The sequence below is a fragment of the Amborella trichopoda genome, chromosome 13 (genome assembly GCF_054954075.1).
Source record: "Amborella trichopoda isolate Santa Cruz 75 chromosome 13, AtrichopodaSantaCruz75HAP2 v2.0, whole genome shotgun sequence".
Classification (NCBI taxonomy): Eukaryota; Viridiplantae; Streptophyta; class Magnoliopsida; order Amborellales; family Amborellaceae; genus Amborella; species Amborella trichopoda.
In genome coordinates, this window is record NC_142348.1 from 13936409 (window position 1) to 13959878 (window position 23470).

Here is a 23470-nt window from a genome sequence, read left to right on the forward strand (position 1 = left end):
TTTAATGAATTTTGTGAAAACAATGACATTAATTATCAAGTGACTGCTCCTTAAACCCTTAAACAAAATGGACTGGCGGAAACGAAAAATAGAACTATAGCTGAAATGGTAAATGCAATGCTTATTTCTTCTTCCTTGACATTGAATTTGTGGGGTGAAGCTTAATTAAGTGCATGCTTCATTTTGAATAGAATTCTATATAGAAAGAGCGATAAGACCCCTTATGAGCTTCAACTTGATAAAAAACCTTCTTTGAATTTTTTCAAAGTATGGGGTTGTTTAGACTTTAAGATCCTAAAATAAACAAATTGGATCCTAGAACATCTAAATCAGTGTTTGTGGGATATTCTTATAATAGTAAAGCTTATAGATTTTTAGATCTAAATTCTAACACAATTTTGGAATCTAAAGATGCTAAATTTTTTTAAAATCTCACTTGTAAAAGTAAAGTGAATGAATCAAACATCATGCAAAATGAAAATAATCATGAAAATGATTATAATATTGATGAAGAACATGTAGAAAATAATGACGATGAAATAATAGAACCAATAAGCAGTTAGGGAATTAGAGGTGATTATTTTTACAACTTTGGACCTGACTTTTATATTTATTTTGTTGAGGCTAATCAAAATAAAATTTTGAATTCCTTTATAATCTCAAATGCGGAGGAAGATCCTACATCTCTAAATAATGTTTTGGCATCTCAAGATGCAATTTTTTGGAGAGAAGTTATAAATAATGAAATGGATTCCATTACAGCTAATAAAACTTTGAAATTAGTATATCTTCCACCTAGTTTTAAACTCATCGGTTGTAAATGGTTTTTTTTAAAAAAAATGCATTATGATGGTTCTATTAATAAATTTAAAGCAAGATTAGTTGCTAAAGGTTTTAAACAAAAAGAATGCATTGATTATTTTTACACATATGCACTTGTGGCAAGAATTGCTACTAGTAGAATGCTCTTAACAATAGCCTCTACTAATCATCGTGTCATACGTCAAATTGATGTAAAACTGCTTTCTTAAATGGTGACTTAGATGAAGAAATATAAATGAACCAACCCGAAAGGCGTGTAATGCCAGGTCATGAGAATTGAATTTGTAAATTGGTTAAATTTCTTTATGGAATAAAACAAATAGCTAAACAATGGCATAAGAAATTTGACAATGTGTTGATATCAAATGGTTTTAAGAGAAATGAGGATGATAAATTTGTGTATAACAAGAAAATAAATTCTTTGTGTCATTATTTGTTAATATGTGGGTGACGTAACTATCTTTGGCTCTAATCTAAATATTGTGGAGGAAACTGAAAAGTTCATCGCATCTAACTTTGATATGAAAGACTTAGAAGAGGGTGATGTGAGACTTAGTATCAAAATAGTGAGAAAAGAAAAATTAATCTTGACTCAATCTCATTACATTAAGAAAATGTTTAATAAATTTGAGCATACTGATGGTAAGCCAGACTCTAACCATATAGATCTTCATATTAAGTTAAAGAAAAATGATGGGAGATGTATATCTCAACTTGAATATGCTAAGGTAATTGGTAGTTTAATATATGCAATGACTAGGAAAAGGCCTGACATTGCTTATGCGGTTGGCAAACTTATTAGATATACAAGTTACCCTAGTAAAGAGCATTGAGAAGCTATATCTCGAGTATTAAGATATTTGAATGTAACTATCAATTATGGCATAAAATATATGGGTTATTGGAAGGGTGATGCTAATTGGAATAATGAAATCCAAGATTCACTATCAACATCCAGATGGATATTTACATTAACAGGTGGTACAATATCATGGGGGTCAAATAAACCAATGTGTATTTCATGCTTTGTTATGGAGTCTAAAATTATTGCTTTAGACTTTGCAGGCAAAGAAGCTGAATGGTTAAAGAATTTGTTATATAACATTCCCATATGGCCAAAACCAATACCTGCATTAACAATATATTGTGATAATCAAGCTACTATTGTGAGAGCTTGTAATGATGTATATAACGGAACATCTATACATATTGCGAAAATGCATAACTCCATTAAAATGTTAATTGGAGATGAAATGATTAGCGTAGAATATGTAAGGTCAAAAGAAAATTTGGTTGATCATTTGACTGAAGGTCTTGCAAGGGATGACATTAGTAATATGTCAAAATGAATGGGGCTAGAGTCCATTGAGTGATCATCTACAGTGGGAACTCAACTTAGTTTTTTGCAACCTCAAAATTCTAAGTTCAATGTGGTAAAAACAAATTATACGTATAGTAAGTTGGTCACTAGACGACAAACTATAATAAGCACCCATTCTAAAAATATCCATACAGTAGATAAGTCTAGTGATGACCTGTATATTAGTAGGATGAGCTATGCTCTTAATATTGTCTATGGACTATATGTAAGTTGGGGTGTTTTATACACATGGGCACTCTTGATAGACACATCTATATAAGTGTGGAAGTGATACTGCTTCCTACGAGATGGACTCGTCTCTAGAGCATTTATTAAATCGGTATATAAGCACAAGGCCTAAAATGTGCTGGTAGCTAAAAAGACACCAAAATTGAATATACGTTGTGAGTTATACTACCGGTCTGTTAGATAAGCAACCTGGTTCAAAGCTATACGCTACCATAATACTGGATGAACTTTGTCATGTACACTCTATGCGAAAGTTCAAATCGAAAGATACTTTCATGATATGTAAATAATACGTTTCCTATATTTTGAAATAATGGATGAAATTGTTAGTATTTTTTTTTCAAAACAACACTTTGATTTTATTGTTCTTTCCTAAAATGCTTTTGTGGAGAGAGAAAGATGTGGGTTTGAGTCTCCACATTGAAGATGAGAGAGTTTGTTGAGTTGTATTTAAGTACGCATTCACTTACAATGTACTCTAAGTACAAAGGAGAGAGAAGGTGCATATGAGGAGCACATCAAACGTGTCGTGTACGCACTTGTGCGTGTGCATGTGTGTGTGCGTGTGTATAGGCACAAGGCCGCTTGATGGTGCACTTTGCACTTCCCCAGCCTTTAAGTAAGTTAAGGGGCTGCATGTAACTTGTAGCTGTTGGTGGTGCAAGCAACCACCACTACAGTAAATATGCAGCCACCTTGTGACTCTCTATTTAAGGGGTCCTTTTGCTATACGAGATCGGCCTTTTTTTACAACCTTAGCATCTCTCTCAATAGATCATTCTCTGCAATTTCAGCAAGCAAATCAGTGGGCTAAACTCTCTATTTCTCTATTCGATTTTGTTTCTTTCTCTCTCTAAACTATCAAGACTCTGGTGTTTATTGTGTGCGTTCCAAGTTCGGGTGTATAGAGCTTAGGAAATTGAAAAATACCCCTCTGTTTTCCTGTATCCCGAGGACGAATTCCCTTCTTATGTATATCAAATAATCTATTGAAGGGGGAAAAAATATCGTCTTGAGATAGCACTCATGCGTGCCAAAAAACAAGAAGAGTTAGAGATTCTATTTTTGCAAATTGTACTATTTTCTGCCTCTATTTTACCCAATCAATCTCGAACAAATTTTATCAATAAAGAGCAAATACTATCTTAAAATGCAACAAATATGTGCCAGGAAATAGGGAATCTTTTGTCCACCCGCGGGTTCACAAGCATTGGTTGAACCATTGTACTAACCACTGTTTAAAAGATCTGGCAATTTTTTAAAAATCGGCCAACTAACTTGGGATCAGTTACTGGCTGATCTTGATCTGGCCCCATTCCAACGGTCATGTTTGCAGGAAATTTTTTTTTCTATCCACTAATCGGCTTATTAATAAGATTAATCGGCTAATCGGCACTAATCCGCGATTAGTTCTAAAAATAGGCCGATAAGTGCACTATCTCAAGGTAGAGTCTGCAAAGCTGTCATTATAACATTATTTATATATTTCACATTTTTTTTCTTTTTCATATTCTTCTATGGACACATTTCCATGCTGCTAGCCCGCATATTGTAGAAATGCGGACTTCGTAAATATATTTTTTAAATATAATTTGATCCTAATTTTGTATGGAGATCATGAAATTGAAAAAAAATAAAAAATTGAAAACTAGAAATAATAATTATATTAAGAAACATTTGGATTGTTAGTTACACTTGTTTTTAGATGAACTACCTATTTACATCTATTTTTAAGACAAATGCTTGCAGTCCGGCCCACTTAAAACAAATTTTCTTCCTCTATTTCTCTACTTAAAACATTTATATATTATTAAAAAAAATTATTTGCTAACTACAGGGTTTGCTGCTTTGGGTGAATAGACTCGGACGCACCAGAGCTGGTCAGGCCCGACAAGGGGCCAAGCCCGTAGATCCCTCATCTCGGGGGAATAAAAAAAATATTTGTTGTTCATCTGATTTGATCTTCAATCTAATACGTACACCACCTACCCCTCGAGGGGCACATAGACATACAAATGGACACATATATGAGAGAGAGAGAGAGAGAGAGGGAGAGAGAGAGAGAGAGAGAGAGAGAGATGGAAATTTATCAAAATTGTCACAAAGAGACGAACAATTTCATAATTTTACCTACATTTTTAATTGAATTTATAAATACCCAAAAAACAAACATGGTCTTGAGTTGAAATATTATAATATTTTATATTATTATATTATATCATATTATATATAATATAATATGTTAATATTTATTTTATTAATGTAATTTATATTATTTAGTATATATTCGTCTATATTTCATAGCGAAACTACTATCCAAGAATAGAATGTCGAGTTCAAGGATACTTTCTCTCACTATAGTAAAACGACCCAAAATCTCTATGAAAACCACTTCCCAAGAGAAATCTGCCTCTTATACTGCAGGAGGCACTATCGCAGAGTTTCTCTCCATATGAAACTCACTTCTTTTTATATGCAATTTAAGCATCGCATTCACAGGAGGCCCCCGCCTCTCTCTAGAGGAAGCCATATTTCTCATACGGTGACTACAATAAGGCATACATATTCTTTCATCTCTCATGCTATATATATATATATATATATATATTTATTTATTTATTTATTTATTTATTTATTTTTAGAGAGAGAGAGAGAGAGAGAGAGAGATAAAAGGCTACGAATCAACACCAAATAGAAAATTTCCCATGGACTTCACATATATCTCAAAAGCCAAGAGACACGATTGAAATACTTATATTTTCTTTAGGAATCTTATCAATATCAATTTCAATATCAATCCATATAATATGGGATTTTCTTATTGGGGTGATTTTGGATATCATTATATTCAACAATCTCCACCTTCATGTCAAAATCACCTGCCAGGCTGCCACAATGCCAACATCCATAGGATAACTCTATGAATTCTTCCTGGCCAAATAAATTCTTTCATCATTCTTGCCAAAAAGTTTGCGCTTTATATTATATTTCTCTGCCTCAAACAAAAAGTGTGCATAGTTTTTTCATGTACTTTTCTTTAACCTTGTATTGAACCATAGATCTGATACCACTTGTTAGGGATTCGAAGATCCCTCTTAGATGCATAAACATGAACCTCAAATAGCATTACCTATTAAAATTGTGTACTTAGCTGACTAAAAACAAAATAAACGAGACTTTGAAGCATAATATGAGAAATAAGGATAAACCACATGCACCACAAGAATACTCTATGCGGAGGCATTTCCTCTTGTTCACAAGACGTCATTGCCCCTTTTTCTCTCTCTAGAGGAAGTCATTTTTTATATATGGTGACCTAAATAGTCCTATATATTCTTTCCTCTCTCATTTCATATATATATATATATAAGAAAAAGATGGGATTAACCGACTTGCTCATATGAACATATGAGCCCAACGGCTCAAATTGAAAAAATGTTTATAAAATTCCATAGGGGCCCATAGAGCACATGGGCCCACCATGTGGCAAGTGGGTGGGGGCCCTCATGTGCCACATAGGGGTGGCACGTCCCACCCTTTTAGATTCCTTTTGATAGCTTTGTGTTCAAGTTATTTACATATTGAAAGTGTATCTTATGATATATGTTCAATTTGTAATATAGCAAATATTGATCATATCTTATCTATTTAAGATCGTAGATATTAACTTGATATTTCTTGATATAATCTTGTGGAATATATGAGATGGATAATGCAATTTTATGGAATGCATGATATCTTTAATGGATTTATTTTATTTAAATATTATGATGGGAAAATGGTTTAAAGAAAGGGGGATAATGGTTCATGCACCTTCCATAATGTTGATGGCCCATCTATCGAATGGATGGCTCTGATCTCTCATCCCACAAGTCACCTTGAACAACGGTCTATATTCAATCTCAAGAAAGAAGCAAACTATGAAAAATCCTAAAAAACTCTAGACCTAAATTTCACGATAAATAGGGGTGCTCTCCTCCTATCTCGACACACCTCTCTCTCTCCCACAAACTCTCTCTCTCTCCTCCCTAGGGGCCACGCCCCTCTCTCTCCTCTCAGATTTTCTTTCTCTAACTTTCTCTCTCGAAAAGTTCCATATGGGGCACGCCCCAACCCTAGGTGTACTACTCTCTCTCTCTTAACGTAAAGATACTAGGGGTTTGAGAAATCAGGGTTAAAGCTTTAGTTAATTTTGGGGTTAAGGTTTTGTAGAGATTTAAAGGTGGTTACCTAGTTTTACCAAAATTAGCTTTCTCGGATCGAGATTGAAGCTAGACTGCATATCCCGCACCATTGGACGTGGTGACTCGATGTGGGTTGTAATAATCCCAGTTGAGGTAATCTACTCCTCACGAAATTTTCACAGGTCGTACTCCCTTCCTTGAACACCTGAGAGTCTTGAACACTTGAGAGTCTTGAACACCTAAGAGTTTGGCGTTGTTCAGCTCAGGTCCTTATCCTACATCAAAATATAACCAAATTGCAACCTAAAACTGTCAAAACCATTTTCCTTGGTTGCCCAGATCATGGTAAGGGGTATCGATTCTACAACCTTGAAACAAGTGTGGTTATCTCACATCAAAATATAACCCAAAACTGTCAAAACCATTTTCCTCGGTTACCCAGATCATGGTAAGGGGTATCAATTATACAACCTTGAAACATGTGCGGTTATTGAAAGTCGCGATGCTCACTTCTTCATGGAAAAGTTCCTTGAAGCAAGAATGAGTAGAAAACAAGTTGACTTTTATGAGGCCAAAAACAAGGATGTGGTTCGAGACCCTAAACTTGAAACTTCTAAACCAACCCAACTTGATCTTGAACTCTCTAAAAAAATTGAATCTTTACTTGAACCAAGACAAAGTAACCGAGTTAGTAGACCACCTCTTTACCTAGAACAATTTATCTATCTTGGAGAACATTTTGACAAGGTTGGGGAAGATCAAGATTCAGAACTTAGAACTCACCATGAAGCCTTGACCTGTCTTGAAAGGGAATACTGAGTAAAAGCCATGAAAGATGAGTATGCTTCTATTAACCAAAACCATATATGGGAATTAGTACCTCTACCTCAAAAGCGTAAGGCCATTGGTTGTAAGTAGATTTCCAAGAAAAAGTTGAACTCTGAAGGGAAAATAGAAAAATACAAAGCTAGGTTAGTTACCAAGGGTTTCACTAAAAAAAAAGGGATAGATTATGAAGAAACCTTTTCCCCTGTTGCCAAATTTCCATCCATCCGAATCCTTATAGCTATAACAGCCCATTTTGACTTTGATGTTCATCAAATGGATGTCAAAACAACCTTTCTAAATGGGGATTAAAAGAAAAAATTTACATGATCCAACCTGAGGGATTTGAGGAGAAAGGGAAAGAGAACCTAGTATGTAAACTTAATAAATCCCTTTTTTGGCCTGAAACAAACATGGTGACAGTAGTACATAAAATTCCAAGAGACCCTTGCTCTTGCAGTGTTCTCTACAAATAATGAGGATTATTGCATATATCAAAAGGTCAGTAGGAGTGATGCGGTCTTTATATCATTTTATGTTGATGATATGCTAATTGTCAGTATCTCACTTGCCCTAGTAGTAGAGACGCAAAATTTTCTTGCATAACACTTCAATATTAAGGATCTTGGAGAAGCTTCGTATGTATTAAGCATCAAAATAATGAGAAACAGGAGAGAGAAGACTATCCAACTTTCTCAGGCAACCTATTATAAGAGGATACTAGAAAAGTTTGATATGAGTATGTGTAAGCGCATGTCTACCCTAATAGACAAAAAGATGAAGCTTAGTAATAAAATATGTCCTATCGAAGATATGAATATAAGTGCCATACATGAGTGCAGTTGGGTCCATGACGGGAACAAGGCCTGATTTGTCCTTCATCATGAGTCTGGTGAGCCGTTTCCAAAGCAATCCAGAAGAGGAGCATTGGAAAGCAGTAAAAAGAATTCTCAGATATTTAAAGGGGACCATAAACTATGCGCTCACATATAAAGGGGGAACTGAAATAGCAATAGAGGGATATTTAGATGCAAGTTATCTCGCGGATTTATATGATGCGAAGTCTACATCTAGGTATGTGTTTATGCTTGGAAGATGTGCATTTTCTTGGATGTCAAATAAACAAGATATTGTGGCTTTGTCCACCATAGAATTCGAGTATGTGGCATGTTGTCTAGCAGCCAGAGAGGCCGTGTGGATTAAGAAGTTTCTTAATCAACTTAATTTCCATCCAATACATTGTAAGGCAATGCGAATTTTTTGCGACAACACGGCAGCTATTTGTGTCTCTAAAGGGCCTCGGTTTCACAAGAATTCCAAGCATATCAAGTCATACTTCTATCACAAGAGAAATGATGTAAGATTGAAAGAGATCGAGATCAGCTACATATCTACATATTTGATGATGGCAGACCCTCTAACGAAGGGAGTTGTCCCTAATGTTTTTTGTAAGACATGTGAGAGAGATGAGGATGAGAGAAAGTGAGTAAGAGAGAATGTAAGGCCTTCAAAGGCTAAATGATTGATATTGGGTTTATGTGGCCTTTAAAGGTCTTATGAGTGTGTATTGAAAAATATTTATGATAGTGGAACATAAACCTAGTGGGAGTGTGGTCCCTCGAGGACCATACTAAGCAAATGATGTTTGCTGATACCTGCTTTACAATCTAGGCCAGTCAGTTAGAAAACACAAGGTACCTGGGCATAAAAAATAAATCGAGAAAGGTTTTGGTTAGCCCTAGATGAGGTCGAAGCTTATGCTTAGATGAGTGAGCCGAGGGACTGTGTGACCCTTGTGTGTGATGGTAGGCCTACAAAGACGGGGGTCAAAATCTCATCCATGTTCCATCACACGGCATGCATATCGATAGATCGTTCGGAAAAGCTAGTTATTCACATTTTGGATGAAGCGTATGCCTGTGCGAGAGATACCCCTATACACCATAGAGTTGTGGTCGCATTACGTCGTGGTGACCTTGACTTGTCTCTAGGGGAAGACCTGTAATCCACATACTCGGATTCCGTCCCCTTGACTCATCGGGTAGACTTTGGTGTCCCGCTAATGAGCCCCTGCTTGGACTGTGGGTCATGTGAAATATTGGGTCAGTTCGATAAATCAAGTGTGGTCTGTAGTCCACAATTGAAGGTGGAGTACCCCATAATTACATATTGAATTCCTAAAACCATATGGATCATTTTTCCATCATATTAATTTAATTGTATTCATTTTATTATTGAAATGATTTTAGTTTTATTATTTGAATTTTTATGAATCTCTCAATATTTTATTTATGATTTTTGGACTTATAAAAATACAGTTATTAATTTTACAAAGTTATAAAAATTCAAATATATATTAAATTATTTTATTTAATTTTTAAAAAATATTTATAAAATTTCATGGGGGTTCATAGTGCACATGGGCCAACCATGATGTGGGTGGGGGCTCACATGTGCCACATAGGGGTGGCACCCCCCACCCCTTTGGATTCCCTTTGATAGCTTTGTGTTCAAGTTATTTAAATATGGAAAGTGTATCTTATGACATATGGTCAATTTGTAATATAGTAAATATTGATCATATCTTATCTGTTTAAGATAGTAAATATTAACTTGATATTTCTTGATATATTCTTATGGAATATATGAGATGGCTAATGCAATTTTATGGAATGCATGATATCTTTAATGGATTTATTTTATTTAAATATATTGATGGGGAAATGGTTTAAGAAAAAAGGGATAATGGTTCATGCCCCTTTAATAATATTGATGGCCCACTTATGGAATGGATGCCTCAGATCTCTCACCCACAAGTCACCTTGATCAACGGTTCATATTCAATCTCAAAAAAGAAGCATACTATGAGAAACCCTAGACTTAAATTTCACTATAAATAGATGTTCTCTTCCCCCATCTCTACACACATCTCTCTCTCCCACAAACTCTCTCTCTCCTCCCTTGGGGCCATGCCCCTCTCTCTTTCCTTTCAGATTTTCTTTCTCTAACTTTCTCTCTCTAAAAGTTCCATAGGGGGCAAGCTCTAACCCTAGGTGTACTATTCTCTCTCTCTCTTGACCTAAAGTTACTAACGGTTTGGGAAATCAGAGTTAAAGCTTTAGTTAATTTTGGGGTTAGGGTTTTGTAGTTATTTAAGGGTGGTTACTTAGTGTTGACAAATTTAGCTTTCCCCGGTACGAGATTAAAGCTGGACCGTTTATCCCGCACCATTGGATGTGGTGACTCGGTGTGGGTTGTAATAAGTCTGATTGAGGTAATCTCCGGCATCTTCTCTTTTACTTACTTACTCTCTTTTATTTTTATATTCTCCAGCACAATATTAGGTTGAATAAATGGCATCAAGTGGTTGAGTTTTATTTTATTGTTGTGTTGCTTTATTTTGAAATATTTATTGATTATAATAAGACCATCTGTAAGTGATCTTTTTGCCAAAATAAAAAGGGACAATTATTATCCTTTATAAAAATATATATAAAAAAAAAAATTGTATTCCCTAACAAAATATCACATAGGTCTTTCTTTCATGTGTTCCCAAAAGATGGGAGAGCCTAGGGTTTAGAAGGTTAAGGCCAATTAATCAATCCCTGCTCACAAAATGGCAGTGGTAGATGGTCTCATACCAGCCTCAAATGGGGAAATTTTTTCTACAAGCAAAGTATGGACTTGATACAAATAAATTCCTCATTAATAAGCCAAGTATGAGGTCATTTGTCTCCTTTGTGTAGATATTTACAATATCTCTTGGTCCAATATGGTAGTATCTATTATAAGAGCTAGTGTGGGGATCTTTTTTTATTATTATTATTATTATTATTATTTATTTATTTTTTATTTTTTTATTTTTCTATGGTTGGAATGGAAGGTGGGATATTATACCGAGGCATTTGTCCCTCTAACCACCGATGCCCTAACCCCATTCCCTTTATAGGTGCAATTGTCCATGAGTAGATCTTTGAATGTAATCATAGGAGCCAATAAAGCATGGCAGTTTACCCGCCCTTCACAAGACTCGGACAATAATATCGTTGGCAATTCAAATAGGATATTGTGCATTGAGCATCTTAAGAAAAGAGGCCTAATCTTATCCAATGTTTACCTCCTTTACAAGTGGCATGAAGAGACTAAGGACCATGTCTTCTGCCTTCTGTGCCCTTTCTCAAATGCTATGTGGAAATGGAACTTTGGGGAGTTTGATTTCAATTGGTGATAAAATCAGCAAGGTGTGACCCTAAAAGAGATGGAAAATTTATGGAATCAAATAGAATCAAAGGTACCAATAAAAGAAACAAGGGAAAGCAATCAACCATATAAAGGATACAAGATTGAACATAATTAGGACACAAAAGAATAATACGAGGCTTTATTCACTTGATAATGGATATTACAAAAAGAAAACAAGGCTTAAAACCTCCAAAATACAGCAGCTTTCCCTTTCTAAACAAAGGCCCAAAACAGATACCAAGTACACTCAAATGAGTTCTCCTGTAACACTTTCTATGTCTAAATCTAAATCAGGGCCTGCAACAATGCATGAAAGACCGAACAAGGTGACCCTAATCCCTCACTTTCTCTCACTAGAAGTTAGAGCATAAAACAGGGCACCCCAAACCAAACCCAGTGTAAGCTCTCTCTCTCTCTCTCTCATTGCAAAACAAAAGGCAATAACCCCCTTTTAACATGGGACCTTTCAAAGCACCACTGCCCTTGGATTAGGTGCAATCCACTGACCTAGAAACAAGAGAGAAAAAATAAATAAATAAATAAATAAATAAACCCCAAAAAAATTTATTTGTGATTTGGCTTCACACATGCAACAATCTCTCACTTTAAATAAATCACCAAATATCTAAAATAACAACAAAATGCAACAGCCTACAACCCTCAAGGTTACATCTTCTTCAACCCCGAGCACTTTCTACACATCCGATGTTTTTATATGAAAACTATTTTTGTGTGCATATCAACCACATTCTTCTCAATATGGACTTTATCCACTACCAAATCTTTACGTTCTATGACCAATCACATGAAGTAGTACCAAAACTACTATATGCTTTATCTTTGAGTGGCAGGCTACATTCTTAGCTAGATGAATTCTACTCTGATTATTACAATTACAATTCACAACATATTGTTTTTGTCTCACCTCAAACTAGTCAACAAACTCCTTAACCAAGTCATTTACTTTGTTGCCTCTGTCAACACAACATAACCAACTTAAATTAGTGAAAAATAAAAAATCTAATAAATCATAGAACCAACATGAACTTTTGAATATCACAACACCTTGCATACTATGCATCGATAAAACAAACAACTTCCAATGGCGAATTTCCAAAGTATAAGCATACATTCCGTGTTCCATTCAAATACCAAAGAATCCACTTCAGTGCTTTCCAATATTCCCAACTTGGACTCGACATATATCGGGGAACAACTTCCATAGCATGGGCCATATCAGGTCTACTATAAAACATTGCATACGCCAAACTACCCATTGCAGAAGTATAAGGAACATTATTCATCTTGCTTTTATTTCCTCACTCATTGGAGAGTCATTTTTAGACAATTTAAAATGTTAAGTTAAGGGTATCGAAACAGGTTTATAGTCAACCATATTAAAGCACTCAAGAATTTTCGAAATATATTCAGATTGGCGTAACCAAAACTTACCTTACTTTTTACCTCTGTAGATATTCATGCTTAATATCTTCTTTGTTGGTCCAGGATCCTTGGTGGAAGAGCCTTGGACATATCAAGCTTCAAATGCTTGACTCTTTTGTATCATTGTTGGAAATAAACATATCAATATAAAGCAACAAAATAATAAAATAATCATATGTTTGGCCCTTAAAGTACACATAATGATCAGATTCACGTCTAGTATAGCCTTTACACTGCATAAAATTCAAATTTCTTATACCATTGCCTGTAAGCTTTCTTCAAACTATAAAATCCGTTTTTCAACTTACATGACTTCAAAACCTTCAGGCTGATACATGTAAATTTATTCTTCAAGATTACCATGCATAAAGGCAATTTTAATATCGAGTTGTTCTAGCTAATTCAAGTTATCAACCAAAGATAGAATGACTCTAATAGAACCATGTTTTACAACATGAGCAAAACTTTTATTAAACTTAACCCCTAGTTTTTGTTCATAGGCTTTTACTACAAGTCTAGCCTCATATTGCATAAGACCATTTGCCTATTACATAATTGCATACATTTACCTATTATTTAATGATTTCTTCTCAGAAGCTCCACCAAGTCCCATGCGTTATTTTTGTGCAAAGCATCAACCTCCTCCTCCATTGCCTTATGACATTTTTCAACATTAGAACAATTAATAGCCTCTTGAAAAGGTTCAGGTACACTATCATTAGTATGTAGAGCACAATATAAGGAAGGAGAATATCTTTGTGTTGGCTTATGAGAGCATGTGGATCTTCTCAATCTTTTTACATATGGTAGGCCTTCTTTATTTTCCATTAATACAATGTCTTCTTCATGACTAATATCACCTCCAATAACATCATCTTGAGCATGAAGCTGAGTTTCTTGTATTTACAGAGGAAAAATAATGGGTTCTCGAGCTTCATATGAACAAGTCTTTCTTGCTTTGGTTCTTCTTACTTCTTTCCAATGAGCACCACATTCCCATCAAAGAGAATATAACTACTCCCTATGGTCTTCTTGGTACTAGGATCCTAAAGCCTATAGCCTCTACCATCACCATCATATCCGAGAAAAGCATGTCTTCTTGACTTGATATCCAGCTTAGTTCTATTCTCACCTAGCAATTGAACATAACCATCATACCCAAATATTCTCAAATAACCATATGATACATTTTTATCCCTTCAAATAATTTTAGGTATTTCACCATTGAAGGGTGCACTAGGAGATCTATTACTCAAATATATAGTTGTATTAGCAGCTTGGTGAACTTATTCATCATCTTAATAACAACATTATGTTGTGGTGTTCTAGGAACAATCCTTGCTCTACGAATGTCATTCTCTCTATGAACAACATCTAAAGTATTGGAGCAATATTCACCACCTTTATTCACCCAAAGAAAACATTCATCACCATTATCAATTTGCAAGCACTTACTAAATATTTCTGTTCTTTTTCTTTTTACCTTACCTTTGGAAACTTTGAAAACATCAAAAACTTAATCTTAATTTTTCATTGGATTCAACAAATAGTTTCTAGAATAATCATCTAAAAAATTGACAAAATAAGAAGCACCACGAAGAAACCTTATATCAACAAGGACACAATTACTAGAATATCTAAATCAATGTTGTCAGATTTGCTTCCGAGTCTTTTTTGGTTTGGAGAGAAAAATAAAGCAATTCGGTGCTTTGGCCGATTCGGGAGCAAACGTTTTTTTTAATTTAATTTAATATAAATAAATTAGATATTTATATATAAAATATATACAAATAATAGACAAAAATGAAAATAAAAATAATAAAATAAAAAAATACTTTTATATGGCTAGTTCATTACCGGCCGAAGCAAACTCGAAGAAGACCCAAAGCATACTTGAATTTGGCCGAAGCAGCCTAAAGTGGCCCGAATCTGACTGAAGCGGCAACACCAGGCTTCACTTCGCTTCGGATTATGCTTAAAATCCGAAGAATAATCCGCAGGAGGCCGAAGCGAAGCGAATACGATAGCATTCATATAAATTCTAATGCCTTATTCTTCTATGAGATTCATTTCTTTTGAAGCTAGCTCGACGCTACTTAACTATGGGAGAATGATCACAAAATTCAATAAAGGAATAATTACTAGGGATAAGATTTTGATTTTGGCAATACTATCTTACCAAGTTCACTAAGATGACCCAAGCAGCTATGTCAAATCAGCATATCCTCATGCTTACGAGTTGTGGTAATGATCTTCTTCATAACATCATTCCTTTAAGCTGGACCATGAATAATGTAGAGATTTTCATCCTTTTGCAACGTTAATATTGTATTGTAACTTTCTTGAAATCTTCCATAATCCGTTTTCAAAAGTCATTGTAAAGCGAGAATTATCTCATTGCGCTACTGAAATGAGATCATCTTTAGTTTAGGAATATTCTTCACATTTCTCAATGTGTCTATCTGATTGCTTGATAACAACATTAGTAATGCCCAAATTTTGCAAGTACAATCATCACCACGATAGTCAAACCCACCATTTGCATTTGTGTATGAGAAACATATAATCTTTGTGTGTAAACATGAAATGAAACTCCAGAGTGCAAAACCCCAATGTCTTTATTACACAATGTTGTACATGCAATACTAAAAGTGACCCCTTCTTCACCGTCAAATATAATACTTACTTCATGGTTATCCATATTTTCGGCCTTTTGCTTATCTTCGAAGGAAAACTACCTTTTCGTGTACGACCAAATTTCTTGCAATATCAACAAGTAATCTTATTAGGATATTGATCTCTCTCTACTGAGATTTACCCCCATTAAATTCCAAGGATTGAAATCTTTGTTGTGCTCTTCCTCTATTTCCCTGAACATACTTTGAATCAAATCAGCAAGCATTTGTGTAGATGTTTTTCCAAGAGTGAGATGCTAGTTTCTTGTAGACAAGCGATTCATGTAAAGATCTTGGGTAGTTTTCTCTTTTAGTTAGAGAAAGTCTCGGTTGTTTTTACTTCCTGGGCAACAGTTTAATTATGAAATAGAGATGGGTCTTTACTTGGATAGTAGTTTAACTGTGGAATAGAGATGAGAGATCGATGGGTGGTGCCTGTCGAGAGAGAGGGTAAAAGGTTTTGCTCGACTAGTTTTTTCTTCTCTACTTTTTAAAGCCATTGCACAACCATCTTTCACTAACACCGCATGTATCTTTAATTTCCATGTTGAGAAATTCGAACCGTCAAACTTTAGAATTTCATATCTTGTTGAACTTCTTCCAGCCATCTTCAAAGATATCCGATCGGCCACAAACCTTATGCCCAAAAAAGACCCTAAACAACCCTAACCATTGCCTTTTTTTAAAAAAAAAATACAACACACATGCACAACAAAACCCATTTCTTCACAAATAAAGTGAATCACAAACCCTAAAGCTTAGATGCCATTTATTGATCATAAAATCAGCAAGGTTGTGATACTAGAAGAGTTATTGTGTATCATACACATGCAACAGAGACCATATGGAATCATAGAAAATCAAATGCACCAATAAAAAAACAAGGGACAACAATCAACTATAAAAATGAAACAAGATTTAAAGTGGTTCGGACACAAATTGTGACCCACATTCGTTGGAGATTGATGCTAGGTTCACTTACTTAATAATAAAGACTAAAAAAAAAAAATAAGGCCCAAACCCACAAAAATACAACTTTCTCTTTCTAAAATAGAGCTCAAAATAAGGCACCAAGCACACCCACCCAAAATAGGTTGTCCTTTAACACTTTCTCTTTCCAACAAAGCATGAAAACCAACAAAGTAACCATAAATCCCTTACTTTGTCTCACTAGAAGTCTGGGAGCAAAATAAGGAACCCCACCAAGCCTTAAAATCTCTCTTTTCCTCTCTCTCTATCACTATGAGACAAAAGAAAACGACCTGCGTTTTATCTATCACCATGAGACAAAAGGAAATAACCCCCCTTGTAAGATGGGACCTTTCAAAGCACGAGCCATGGCATTAGGTGCAATCCAATAGCCTAGAAACAAGAGAGAAAAGGGAATGAATACAAATAAATCAAACCTTATGTAATTTAACTTCACACATACAATAATCAGGTTGTTACCAAAAACTGTTAGGCACTCCATTACACAGTAGTAACAACATTTATATCAAGAATTGGTTTACTACTTTGGAAGATAGTGGTTGCAACAATAGTGTCACATCTGCAGAAAAGGCAATTAGTGGGGCCAATTAAAATGAAAAATTGTAATAGAAAGTTAGGCCAAAACATCACAGAGTTTAAGGGACTGTTTAAGGAAGACTTTCTTGAAAATATCAAACAAATTGCTCAAATGTTGGCCTTGGTCCAAGCCAAGGGTTGAAAAAGATATTAAAAATGAAATGATAAAAAAAACCTTTAAAAGAGAAATAAAACTAAAAACATAAGGATTCTAAATAAGCTGAAAAATATAAAAAGCATGTATCTTGAATCTTGATTGATGACATTTTAGGAAAATTCAAAAAAATAAAAATAAAAATATGGCATGTGACAATAAAAAACTCACAAATCTAAAGCACATCCAAATTGCATGTATAATTGCTATACATTGATTCTAAAAGTGTATATAATTTTTATGCCTTTTGTTTTTAATATACCGAGTTGTACTCGGGTACTCAACTGGACCAAGGGCCCACTCGTAGACACTATTCCTGAGCCAGCAGATCAGGAGCTAGTTCAGGAAAGTTAAGCATAGAAAAAAGAAAATTATCAATTTTCTAAGTAATTTCGAAGGTCTAGATATTTCGCTCGCTTCTTTTTTTTCTTTTTTTTCCGTGTGTGTGTGTGTTTTTTTGGAATATTTGTACATCAAACTCGCTGTACGTGCAAGCTTTATTAATAAAACGTCAAAGTTAACATTAAAATAAATAAATAAAAAGAGTTAGTGCTCCTTCCCCCCTGTTAATTCTTCCTAGGAATACAAAATACAAAATACACAAAGAATGAAACCCTATCATAATATGATCGCTAATCAACTTTTTAATTATCTTTCTCAAGCATCATGGAGACCCGCTGCAAATAAAATACTTTTCGAGCGGCTGCTGGGGGTCCCTTTCACAGTAGCTATCATATCAGTTCTACAAGCTTCCATTCTTCTTTAGCAGTCCCTTCTTCTTTTTTAATACAGAAACTGTCAACTTTTCATCTTTTCTCCTTTTGTGATTTACTCTTTTTACAGTTTGGTGCAATGCACGTGTCAACTTGTTCCTTGCAATTAGGCATAGAGTGGTCCATGGGATAAAGCTGGTAAGCCAAGAAAATATCAGGGAATTCAACATCCCACGTGATTTATAAACCATTCCAGTTATTTAGAAAAACGGATAGGTCACCAAATCGGGCATAGCAAAAATTGGTCTCGATCGGTGAATCGGCAGTCCGGATTACCGTTTTATTGTGTGGAAAAATAGTGAACCGGTGAACAAACACGAGCAAATACAGTGAACTAGACAAAAACTGGTCTAGATATGTGAATCGGCATTTTTTCTGTAGCAAATAGCCAGCTCTCTTCTAGAACCGAATGAGTTCCGACATATTGACAGAATCAGCGCGGGGTGACTGATTCCCATGTCAGGCTGAACGATTCCGACATATTGACATAATCACCAGACATTTTTTAAATCACTCACCGTACAAATCCAATTGGCTATATATCTCATACTCCATTTAATTTCCTGATGTACAATCTATCAAAGAGTAGAACCATAAGACCATTTTTCTTTTGGTACAAGCTGGCCACAATTACTCTAAACTATCTCGTGTCAAATCCTAATGTTTAAAATGTATTGTAAAGTTCAAGAATTTGTTTTTATTTTCTTGTTGTTGTTAATTTTGTGGATGACACATCCTCAACCGATACTAATAAATCTGACCACTTTGTACCAAAGATAAATAATCTTATTCTATACTTTTCAAAACCTTTATTAGGATTTAACATGGGTTACATTTGTTATTTACTATCTTGCATTTAGCTTTGAAACAGTATGCGTTGAGCTCCCCAACTGTCTGATTGAAGTTGAGAACGAAAGATAAAAGATCCCCAGCCGGGATATCATAGTATTCCTAACTCAAAAGGCCATAAAATCATACAATTGAAAAATGTTATCATAGTATACTTTCCTCAGTGCATGTTTAAAAGATCAGACCATGCGGTCCGAACTAGTCACCAACTGGTTCTGAGTATGCCCAGTCAGCTCAGAGAGTTAGAAAATATATAAATAAAATAAAAATTGAAAACAATAAAATTTGGGTGAGAAGGAAATGCTAAAAAAGAAGAAAAAAACACTACAACCTGAAGAAATTAAGATAATTTTTTTATAAAAATGAGCTTTAAATCATATTTTTTGATCTACGTCTACATCAGATTCAGAATTGAGCTCAAAATGAAACAAAAAAGAAAAATAAAAGAGAGAGACAAATTTCATCTAAAAAGAGCCTAGATCAAAAAATATGATTCAGATCTTATAAAGTAACTTAAAAAATACCAAAATCATATTTTATTGGGAGAATATACATCATAAGGACAAAAAAAAGGAAAGAAAAAAAAGGACAATTGAAGAAAATGGCAGGAAAATACTTGAAAATAACCAAAAAATCATGTTAGGACGATTATAGATCAATATGACAATAGAACATTTCGAATCAAACTTGACCAAATTTGGTAATAGAATGAGAGTGAAATTGAAGATTTTTTATTTCAATTTCAAGAAACTAAGAAAGGGGTTGAGTCAAGGTGGTAGCACCCCCATACTTAGTTACCAAGTTGTGGTTTTCAATGGTGTTAATACCACCCATCACTTTAAAAAAAACTAATTCCCTAATCTATATGAAAAAAAAATGGGTAGGGCCAGTCTTCCCTACTAAATTACCAAAAAAAAAAAAATTCAAGAAACTCCAAACCTTCATTTTGATTTTTTTTTTTTGAAAAGTAACGCATAAATGGGAAAGAGGGCTTGGAAACTAAAGTTTGAGAGTAATTTCATGATTCTTAGTGAAAAATGAGTAAAAAAGAGTGAAAACGAGAGATTAAATATTTACCCAAAAAAAGAAAATGAGAGATTAGATATTTCATAATAAAATATTTCCCAAGATTTGTTTTCACTAGCAAGGATAGTGTCTGATATTCAAAAAAGTTTCAAACAGTCATCCGTCGATGCCGCTACTGTTCATGTAGAGCCACACGCAACTTTCAAATTTAGATGACACCCAATGGATTTTAGTGCAATTACTTTACGAAACATCAAGTATATATTATTATTATATACCAAGTGATAGATTTGAAAATGCCGCAAAGAGCGGCAACTGTCTCTTCGATCATCCTTTGAAAATTACTTTTTCCCAACCACTATATAATTTTAATATGCCTACTGTTTTTAATTGATTAACTTTGTATTAATAATTAATTAATCAGCCATGCTTCATAAGTTTATGGAGTTAAATCGAATGCCTATGATTTACTTAGTACCCGGGTGATTATGTTACTTTGCTTTTTACCATTCCCATATTAATTATAGGAAAAAGTTTACATAAGGTGTAACCTTATGCTAAACGAGTACAGTGCACCTAGAACACCCACTCGCGAAGATTGTTCCTATGTTGGAAACCCTCAAATCGATCATCTCGAGATCTCGAGATTTATAGACATGAAGAAAAGGAGAATTTTTAGTCCTAAAAATTGTTTACCTTCTAACACGTTATTTGGACTGTCGATTTTCAAGTGTTTATAGATCTGCTTGATCGTCACTATCTCTAAAACTTTAAATTTCATACTTGGGGGTAACAATAGATTTTCAAGGCTTTGCGGTACTAAAACTGTATTTTCGAAATAGTTTTGTGGTGCACCTTAATTCAATAGTATCAGGTTGACACTTTATACAAACATCATCCTTGATTATACTGCTTCAAAGGAGATTGTACATTATAACCCCTTTTTTTTCGGGTAAAAGGAGGGCATAATTATTGTTGCAGTAAAATATAAAATCCATAAGCTTAGGATATGTTATAAAGATCAATAAAAAAAAATTTAAAACTTTAAGCTTGATTAATGACATATCCCCAACTATCAAATTTCAAATCTTGTGACTGATGATAATTATGACTTTTTAATATCAAAGATAAATAATGTTATATGTTTCCCGTGCATGTACAAGTAGCCTCCGCAAGGGAAACATAAAATTCATTATTTCTTTATGAATTAGTCAAAAGGTGCCTTACTTTTCCATCAACAAGGACTAAGGACAATATTTGCATTCAAGATACATAATGATAAAGTCGGTTCTATCAAGGACAAAATTGTGCACAATATTTCTCAAATTATTTTATTCATAGGGTTATCTTTTAAGTAAATTTTGGGGCGTCCATAATCACATACATCTCCTTCTAAATTCATATTAGAGATAGGTTTTGGATGTTAAACTATTTAATTCATAAAACGGTGTGATTTTTATGAGGTTGTAACTTTACTTGTAAAAATAAGATTTTGATGCTCTACACAATCTATTTTATTATGATAGTGTAGACTGTGAAGAGTATCAGGTTTTTCTTAAAAGTCTTAGGTTTCTCTGAAGAGAATCAAAGTCCATTAATTATATAAGTATACAGACTTGACTTTTATAGATAAATTATATAACAGAAAATATAGAAATAAATTACAAATTCCTATACTATACCCAGTCTTACCATAAATATAAAATATTGTATTCACCCTTCTCAAATATACAGATTACAATATACACCTTGCATATTAACCTGATAACAATATATACTTTCCTTTCACACTCTCCCTCAAACTCAAGATTCTATGAGAGAGATTAACTGGAGTTTGAACATTAATTACGGAAACGAGTAGTTGAATCTTCAAGTGTATAGCATGACCAGTAGATACAATGGTTGTCAAGCTCAGATTGCTTGATCAACAAGCACAGAAAGCAGCGGCGGATCAACAAGCCTTAGGAACAGATGGCCTCAAGAATTGAGGACCATATCAGAGTAGGTTCGATTAATCAGACAAAAATGCCAGAGAAAAAAACATATCAAAGAGTCGAAAACGATTCGGTAGATAGACAAATCTGAGAGTTGAAATACGACTCAGCAAAGAGTCAAAAAATGACTTGATAGAAGTTGCACCGACTGGGTGAGCAACAGATTCGTCTTAAAAATCGACGACAATACTCCAGGGACGAGGAATGGACACAACTAAGATGAATTTAGTTATGATACCATATGATGATTCTCAGATTTCTCTGAAGAGTCTTAGGTTTCTCTAAAGAGACTCAGTATCTATTAATCGTATGAATGTATAGACTTGTCTTTTATAAACAAATTATAGATCAGAAAATATAGAAATAAATCACAGATTGCTATACTAAACCCAGTCTTACCATATATATAAGATATTGTATCTACCCTTTCTAAATATACAAATTACAATATACACCTTTCATATTAACCTGATAACAATATATGTTTTCATTTCACATAAATTTACCACAACATTTAAAACAATATCAATACATGACACGTCTTTTAAGACATTATTCAATCTACACTGTCCAAAAAAAAATAGAGGTTAGGACCAACGTTATTGTTGCAAGTAAGGTTACAATCTTACATCTTTTTCCTTCACAAAAATGATCACTACTTTGGTACGATAGCATTCTACAAAGTACACAACTTACATAGGAAATGAGGAAATAAGCCATCGCTCATCTTGGCAATCTTCCTTGTTAATGATGATCATTTGGACTATAGTGGGGCTCACACTTTTCTAATGGATCTACGATGTGATCCCTTGTAAAATTTATCAAAATAATCATAAAATATATACTATTTAACGTCTTTTGATTTAATTTCTAAATACACAATAAAAAAAATGTTATTATAACGGAATTATATATATTGAGACCATTTCTTTTTTATATCAGGAGAGCACAATCATTTTTAGCCATTGAATGTGAAATACAATAAATGAAAATGTCCCAACATTCGATAAGTTTTGTTTAGGAATTTGTATCTAAACAACGAAACATCTTCAACCACCCAATTTAAATTTAATTGTCAAATCATGATTGTAACATCTTGATATCAAAAGTAAATGGTCTGATTGTATATTTTTTGATTAAGATATCGTTTTCATTTGGCCAACCCGCATACTGTAGAAATACAGGCTTGAAAATAAATATATTTTTTAAGTATAATTTGATCCTAATTTTTAGAGAATATATAATCTTTAACATGAAGATAATGAATATAACAAAAAATTAAAAAATTAAAATAATAATTATATCAAT